Below are 8,788 nucleotides of genomic sequence, written 5' to 3'. Positions count from 1 at the left end.
AAACAAAACGTTTTCTGTTCACAAGCCATATCATTTTCATATCGGTTTGTAACGAGCAGCGACCTCCTGCTCTCTCTCGTGAAGCCATCAAAGATGTGACTAAAACTGTAATTAATCGACTAGTGAATTTTTTTTTTTTAAATTATATTAAGCCTTAAAATTCTGCATAATTAAGGGCATGGCCACTTTTATACAGTCTATAGTTTGTAGTAAGTGGAATCTTGCTCCATTAGGTAACAGAAAATGTCGGGAAACTACACTTTTGTCCATTCCGTTGGGCCATTTGTCCAGTCACAGATATCGTACGGACAGTCAGACCCAAAACAGCTCATTTTTTATATCTGTTGCTCTGTTGAGCAGCAGAAATGATTTTATGTAGGCCACATCATATTTTTCCAATGAGGGGGAAAGGACTGTTATCCCCCACACTGACTCCGCCCACACAGCTATGACGAGTCACAGATCAAGTCAATGTATATAAAGAGACTGTTTTACATTTACATTTACATTTAATCATTTAGCAGACGCTTTTATCCAAAGCGACTTACAAATGAGAACAACAGAAGCAGTCAGGTCAACAAGAGAACAACAACAGTATACAAGTGCCATGACAAGTCTCAGTTAGTCTAGTATAGAACGCATAGGTAGGTTTTTTTTTTTTTTTTTTAAGACACACACAATTTAAACCAAAAAACTTTCCTAGCAATGACGATCACACACTAGTCTGATGAGAAAACAAGGCAAAACACTCACAAGCTGCTGTCCTTCTCTGTAGCTCGACTGTTTCTTCTGTTTTCATAGCATTCAAATTAACAGAACTTTGAATAGTTTCCAAATACTTGTCTAAGTTCACTTTGAATAAAAAAAGAGGTTTAGTGCCTGTAAACTTTTGTTTATGAATGTGAAATTTAGCTAAGAGGGAACAAATTATGTAATATTGTACGGTATACTCTTTTGAATAGTCAAACAATCCAAAGTATCTGAATCTGATAGTATTGTGTATGGATGATTGTCAGAGATATTGACGATGGCAGATGTCTCTGTCAATAGTCAAGACGATATGAGGCTCATTCTCCTATTAATTTATTAAATTATAACAAATTATTATTTTTATAGGGTGACCTATTATAATTCGGCTATCAAACTGCCCAGCTATGAGGATTAGAGCCTGTAGCCGGTAAAGAAGTCTCCATCCACAAACAATAGGGCTGAAACGATTAGTCGACGATATCGACAATGTCGAATATCGCAAATATTTTTGTTGTCCAGTATTTGTTTGATTCAATTTGACCTAATTTAAAGCCTGCAATAATGCGGTTTGACCAGTGTGGCGCAAGACTGTAATTCAGCCCTCTTTGATGCAATTCAAGAGAAGAGATATAGCGCTCGCTCAGCGCTGCTTCAGAGAAACCGAATGGCGTTTTGATATGAAAATTTATGACGGGCGTTTTCCTCTCAATAACAAAATAAACAACAACAACAACAACTAAAATATCTCAGCAGTTTGAAAGCAGCAGTTAAAATGCATCTTATTACACCGATGTGGATGTTTGCACGAGCTCAGTAAAGCATTTCACTTCACGTCTATAGTATTTTAAGCAATACCTAAAATCAAGCAGTTTTATGGTATTAAACATTATTATTAAATATTTTATTAAAGTGATAGTTTGGTTTGCAGAGATCAAAGCTTAATCTAGCTCAGAACTGTTTTGATTATCATAAACCAGTAAGATATTTTGAGAGAGATTACTCTACCTTCAAAAGTTTTTGAATGGTAATGTTAAGATTTTTAATGATTTTTTTTTTCATTTCATTTCATTTTATTGGAGGAAAACCCCTTGAGATGAAAACGTCTCATTTTCGAGGGGGTCCTCAAGATAGCACCAAACACTTACACACTTGCACATATTGCAGCTCTTCCTCACAACCAACCACCCCAACCTCTCCCCAATGCTCTCAAACAAACATGCATACATAATCTCTTACATCCAGGTCATACATCAGGAAAACATTTACATTGGTCACAGGATTGCAAGTAAGTTAAAAGGGCTGACTTAAAGAGAGGAAAGGAAGAGATGGACCTTAAGGAACAAGGTAAACTGTTCCAATCAGATAGGGTTTTAAACTTAAAGGCACGTCTTCCGATTTCTTTAGATATATTTGGAACAGAAAAAAAAGAGATGATCAAGGTGTCTCAGGCCATAAATTGACCTATATAGGACTAAATGTTGCTTCAAATAAAGAGGATAATTAAAAAATACATTTATAGACAAACAGAAACTAGTGTAGCTGTCGTCTGGCCTTTGGTGATAAGAGATTCAATTGTTGATACATGACAGTGATGGGTTAGAAACGGACATCTCAACACAAATCTACAGAGACTGTTATAGACAACATTTATGGATTTAAGGTGTGATTCTGTTGTACTTATATAGATAAAGTCAGCATAATCAATAATAGGAAATGAAAGCTGTGTTACAATTCTTAATCTAATCAATTATGTGAAGCAATTAATTGAACGGTATAATAGTCTTAAATTATAATTTACTTTTTTCACTATAGAGTCAATATGAGGCCTGAAGGAAAGGCTGGAGTCGAGCCAGAGGCCCAAATATTTAAATTCCTCAACATTCTCCATAAGTGTACCATCTGAGAATTTAATTATTAGAGTATTACCTTGGCTATGCCGGGCAAACCTAGTGGAAAATAACATACTATATGACTTACTTTATTCAGTAAGTCCATTATCCAAAAACCACTTTTGAATAGTATTAGAATCAAGTTGCAGTGAGGATTGAATCAAATTAATATCACGTTTTGAAGAGTAAATAACTGTATCATCAGCATACAAGAGAATTTGACTGTCAGAGCACATTTGTGGGAGGTCATTAATAAAAATAGAAAATAAAAGAGGGCCAAAACAAGAACCTTGTGGAACACCCTTTTCCATTATCATGAACTGAGAGAGAGCACCATTGGAAATTACACACTGACATCTGTAGTGAAGAAATGAGTTAAACCATAAAATGGACTGTTCAGAGAGACCGATGTTATATAATTTAACAAGGAGAATATAGGCCCGGTTTCACAGACATGGCTTAGCATAAGCCAGGAGTAGGCCTTAATGTGTACTAGTTAAACTGGGGCATTTAAGTACCTTTCATGAACGTGTCTTAAAATAAGCTTAGTTAGTCTGAGACTACAGAGTCCTGGAGTAAATTAAGTAAGCTTAAATGAAAACACCTGGGATAGGCCTGATTAAGTTGAGTATAAGCACATGCCGTTGGGCTGATGGTGCTCATAAAAACCTGGAATGGACCAGAAAACATTATTATCGGTGTACATTTTGACACAAAGCAATGGCAGATGCAAAAAGAATTCGTTCCAAAAACTTCAGTGAGTATGAAAAAACACTACTGAAACAAATTTTGACCAACCATCCAGTTATTGAACCTTAAACTGGCTTTAAAACGACAGAATGCAGAGATCAGATGACAGCGATTTACTACTGGTGGTGGACCACCAAATAAAGACAAAACTGATGAATTGAGTGACTTGCTGTCTGGAATAATACAGCACCAGCAACCTCTGGATGGTATACCAGATGATGATCACTTGAACAGTTCAGATGAAGATCTGAGCACAAATGGTATGTTAGAAAGAAATTGATTTCTTCCTTTGGTACATATATTCCACTCTGTCAATTTTTATTCTTCTTTCATTGTAAGGATCATGTGAATTTTATTTGTGCCTCTGTTTTTCCCCACAGAAGAAAGGAATCTGAACGGGTTGGAAAAGCCAGAGCACAGTGAGTGTGTGCCTTCCACATCTGCTCCTGCATCCCTGAGAAAAGATGCTGCCACCACCTTTCAGCAGAGAACAAGCAAGATGACCATCCATGAAAAGTTAGCCAGAGAATTTCATGAGGAAAAAATGAAATATCTGAAGGAAGAACATGAAATAAAAATGAGAATTCTACAGGTTGAATTGGATATGAAGTTGGAAGAAAGAGGTATGATCCAAAAACGATACAGTAAGGAGGCAATTGTGATTACCAGCCATGGTGAACAATATGATGTATAAACAATAAAAACAAAAATAAACATTTTGTCATTTAGATATTCATGACTGAGTGTATTTAAACAACCACAAACTACATTTTCAACCAGTATTGGTTTAGTAATTTTTTTTAATTTTGCGGCACACTATTTTAATTTTGTACAGAACAAAAATTATCAAGGCAAAATAAGGCATAATGAATACATTCCATATTGAAATACATCTCATCTAACTGAAGTGCTGCAATGTGAAAGCAACTCTGTGTGCAAGTCCTCGTTGGTCACTGGCTGCCTCAGTCATGGGCACATCTGCTTCATCGTCATCTTCCATTGGAGGATCAGGACAGCAGCGCTGCTTCAGGTAGTTGTGCAGCACCGCTGTAGCAATGATGACCTTGCAGCATCTCCTTGGCCTGAAGCGAAGAGTATTACATAAACACTGGAATCGATTTTTCCATATTCCAAACATGCGTTCAACCATGCCTCTTGTTCGGATATGAGCTCTGTTGTATCTTTGCTGCTCAGCTGTTGTGGGATTTATGTATGGAGTGAATAAAAAGTTACTCTGACCATATCCACTGTCACCAAGTAGAAGTCCACTATACTGTCCACTCTGAAACTGAGCACATAATGAAGAGTTGACAAAAATCCTTGAATCGTGAGTTGAACCTTTCCAGCGCGCAACAATGTTTGAAAACTCTAAATTAGGTGTGCATACACCCTGAACGTTGATAGAAAACCAGTTCCTACGGTTCCTGTACTCCTCAGCATCAGGGGTTGATGGACACTTGACAGGAACATGACATCCATCTATACAGCCAATGACACCTGGGAAGTGCCCATATTCATAGAATTGCACTTTATATTTGGCTTGGTCAGCAGCATCAGGAAACTTTATGTAAAGACTCCTCAGTTCACAAATGGCTCTGCTGACTTTGTGAACTATTCTACACACAATTGCTTTATTGGCACCACACAAATCACCAGTTTCACGGTGAAAGGTCCCGGACGCAAAAAACCTCAGTGTGAGCAGAACTTGGAGAGAAATGGGTAAAGGCCTTCCTCTCAGAGACAGACAGGAAAGTCTAGGCTCAAGCAAAGATATTATCTCCACTGCATTTTCCTTGGACATACGAAAGCGGTCTTGAAAAGCTGTGTCATCAAAGTAATGTAATGGATCACTCCTATCCACAAGTACTCTGGCTGGCCTCTGTTGTGCATGTTGGTTTTCATTTAGATATTCCAAATATTCCATGCTCCCTCACAAACAGTACTAAGCAGGAGTTAAACCTGCCTCTTTGAAGGATTAATTTAAGATTCAATTTAGTCATAGACTAGCTATAATCCTTCCTCTTGCAATCGGCTTTGTTTAATCCAGAACAGGCTAAATCTTTGACTATTTTAATATATATCTGTGCAAGTCGCTTTGAGTTAAGACAGCTCAAGTGGGCAGTTTAGTCTGGGACTAGGCTTAAGCCATGTCTGTGAAACCGGGCCATAATGATCAACCAACTTGAACCGATGAACTGATGATACTGCGCGTGCGTTTAATTTTTCAAGTATTTTGTTAAACATCGGAAAGTGTGATAAAATAACTATATTTTATTTTCCTTTTTATTATTATTTTATTTTCTTTAAGATGAATGTTTCTTATCTGTAAATTGTAGATTATGTATAGGCCAAAGGGGTTTTCAGGGAAGTTGGACATTAAGACTCTAAAGACTCTTTGTGTGAGGAATCGCAGGAGAGTTCTGTGTGGGTTTTATCCATTCAAAGAATTTGAGGGCTACTGCTTGGCTTATTGTTTTATCAATTTTTTTCTTGTGTCATGTCTATAGTGTTAATCTATATTTGTATATACAATTATATTTTCTGTTTTGTTCTTTGAAATAAATAAAAAAAGATCACTGTCATCAGTTTGGTTTTTTTGGAGGCACCTTGCATAAAATGGGATGCAGACACCGAAAATATACTGTATGCAGTCAACTGAACTTTAAACTACTTTATTGGCTTAAATGTTTCACATGCAGAATTGCCAAAGCAAAAGAAAAATGTCCAAATTTATAGTTAATAAATATATAAACAAGAACCATAGCAAAAGAAAGATTAAAATAAGAAAGGCAGTGGCTATTTACACTAAGTGCAAATGGCTATAGATTATATTTATACTATGTTAATATAGTAGGATTTTCTGCTATTTATATTACTTATTGCAAATAGTGGCAATTATCTGCACCTCGGTATTGTAGTACATTATAAAACAGTATGCAATAATTACTGAGTGTAAATTATCATTTCAAATTATTAAATGGATGCCACCATATTAGGACAATAAAGCCCTCTCACAACTTTTTGATTATTTCCTTCGTTTTTATTTAAAATAAATGCTTTTCTGATGTGATTTGAAAAGGGAGAAAAAAACTGTCAAAAGGCAGATTCGGACCCTGATCGAATTGTGAACACCACACGTTTTACCATCTACACTATTAGAGCCGACGACTGTACTTTATTTGTAATTTTGACTAGCTCAATAAGAAATATAAGGTGCCATTAAAGTGTAATATTACAATATACACAGTGAAGTGCAACAGAATGTTAATATATTGTAAGATACTACACAGATATTACAGAATAAACTTTAATTCTGTATAATTTTACCTCAGATGAAACATGGTTAAACATGGTTGCTTTTCCCGTCTTTTTTAAACCTTAATGTTCTTTAATATATTAACATTTTATTAGAGTTTTCTGTTAAGTATGCGCATCGTTTTAATTTACACACGACGCGAAAACATCTAACGTCATCACGCAATGCAAATTACAAGGGCATGCTGCAGTAAACACATATCAGTCACATACATGACGTACATCACCGCGCTACAGTCTGCAGCAAGGGATGAGAACGAGAATCTGCTCATCGGTTCTCAAACCGACAGAAACTGTTTTCAGTTCAGTGTACTGGTGATCCGAAAACCGATGCAACCGGTTCTTGACTCGAGAAGGAGAACTGCTCCAGCAGTGGGCGTGTTCGTTCGTCATCTGGCTTGGCTGATGTTCATCTTCAGTTCAGTCTTCACAGCCAGGGCCGGCCCGCGGCATAGGCGGTATAGGCAAATGCTAAGGGCGCCACTCATCCATAGGGGCGCCAGAATGAGTGAACGAGTGAAATTTTTTTTTTTTTTACATTTTTTTTTTTTTTATAATAGGCTACTTTTTAAAATCATTAATTTGAAATACTACCAAATAAAGCAAAAAAAAAAAAAAAAGTCCGGCTCTTCAATCTTCCCCCGCCCATCGAGTGCTTGAAGTGCGTCAGAAACAGAGCACACGCACGATCAGTTGTTGGTCAATTTGTTGTGTAGCGTGCCCAACGCCGCATCCAATGTAGACAGCACTGCTTTTGTTAACACACAGCTCGTAGAAACGGGCCTGGCATCTTGCGCCAGTTCTAGACACGGTGAAAGTTTCCTGATTGTGACGGAAGGCCGAATTTACATGACACATTATAAATGAGCATAGTCTGCGATAGATACAGTGCCAAAAAGAAGAGAAGAGGATAAAGACAGAGGTAAAGAGATGTAGTGAAAGAACAATTTATTGCATAGGAGTAAGATACTATAATTTCATGGCAGTTATTTTTACCTTAAACTTAATGTTAGCAGTTGTTCTGAGTTCTGAGTCCCCAGACTGTGATTTTGTATAATCATGTCAATTTTAAGACGCATTTTTTATTATCACTTTTTTATTAATGTTTTACTCTACAGTTGTGCAGTTTTGGGGGGATACTGTAGGCTACAGGCCAAAAGTTAGGAAACATTACTATTTTTAATGTTTTTGAAAGAAGTTTCTTCTGCTCATCAAGCCTGCATTTATTTGATCAAAAATACAGAAAAAATGTAATATTGTGATATATTATTACAATTTAAAATAATTTGTTTTCAATTTAATATACTTTAAATTATTATTTATTTCTGTGATGCAAAGCTGAATTTTCAGCATCATTACTCCATTCTTCAGTGTCACATGTGACATCCGGTCTATCACATGATCCTTTAGAAATCATTCTAATATGATGATTTATTATGAGTGTTGGAAACAGTTCTGCTGTAATGTGTGTGTGTGTGTGTGTGTGTATATATATATATATATATATATATATATATATTTATATGTGTATATATATATATATATATATGTATATGTATATGTATATATATATATATATATATATGTATATGTAAGATTTTACCTGGCGCCCCATGCATCACAGCCCATTTCACCCTGTCATTGTGTTCATGATTTAGCATATATATATATATATGTATATGTATATGTATATATATATATATATATATATATATATATATATATATATATATATATATATATATGCTAAATCATGAACACAATGACAGGGTGAAATGGGCTGTGATGCATGGGGCGCCAGGTAAAATCTTGCCTAGGGCAGCAAATTGGTCAGGGCCGGCCCTGTTCACAGCAGTTCAGTCAGTGTACTGTTTGAGTAAATGAATTAATCTGGGATATTGGTTTATTCTGACTTAGAGGGAGTGTCAGTCACGTTAAAAAAGTTAACAGCTTAAGTAATTTGTGGATTAATGCTTATATATTGGAGATGCGAACAGTTTCAAACGATTCAGTTCGATTTGGTGAACTGGTTCAACCGGTTTACTAAAAAGAATTAAAAAGAACCGGTTAAATTGAACGATTCG

The sequence above is a fragment of the Carassius carassius genome, chromosome 17 (genome assembly GCF_963082965.1).
Source record: "Carassius carassius chromosome 17, fCarCar2.1, whole genome shotgun sequence".
Classification (NCBI taxonomy): domain Eukaryota; kingdom Metazoa; phylum Chordata; class Actinopteri; order Cypriniformes; family Cyprinidae; genus Carassius; species Carassius carassius.
This window is presented reverse-complemented; position numbering follows the sequence as displayed.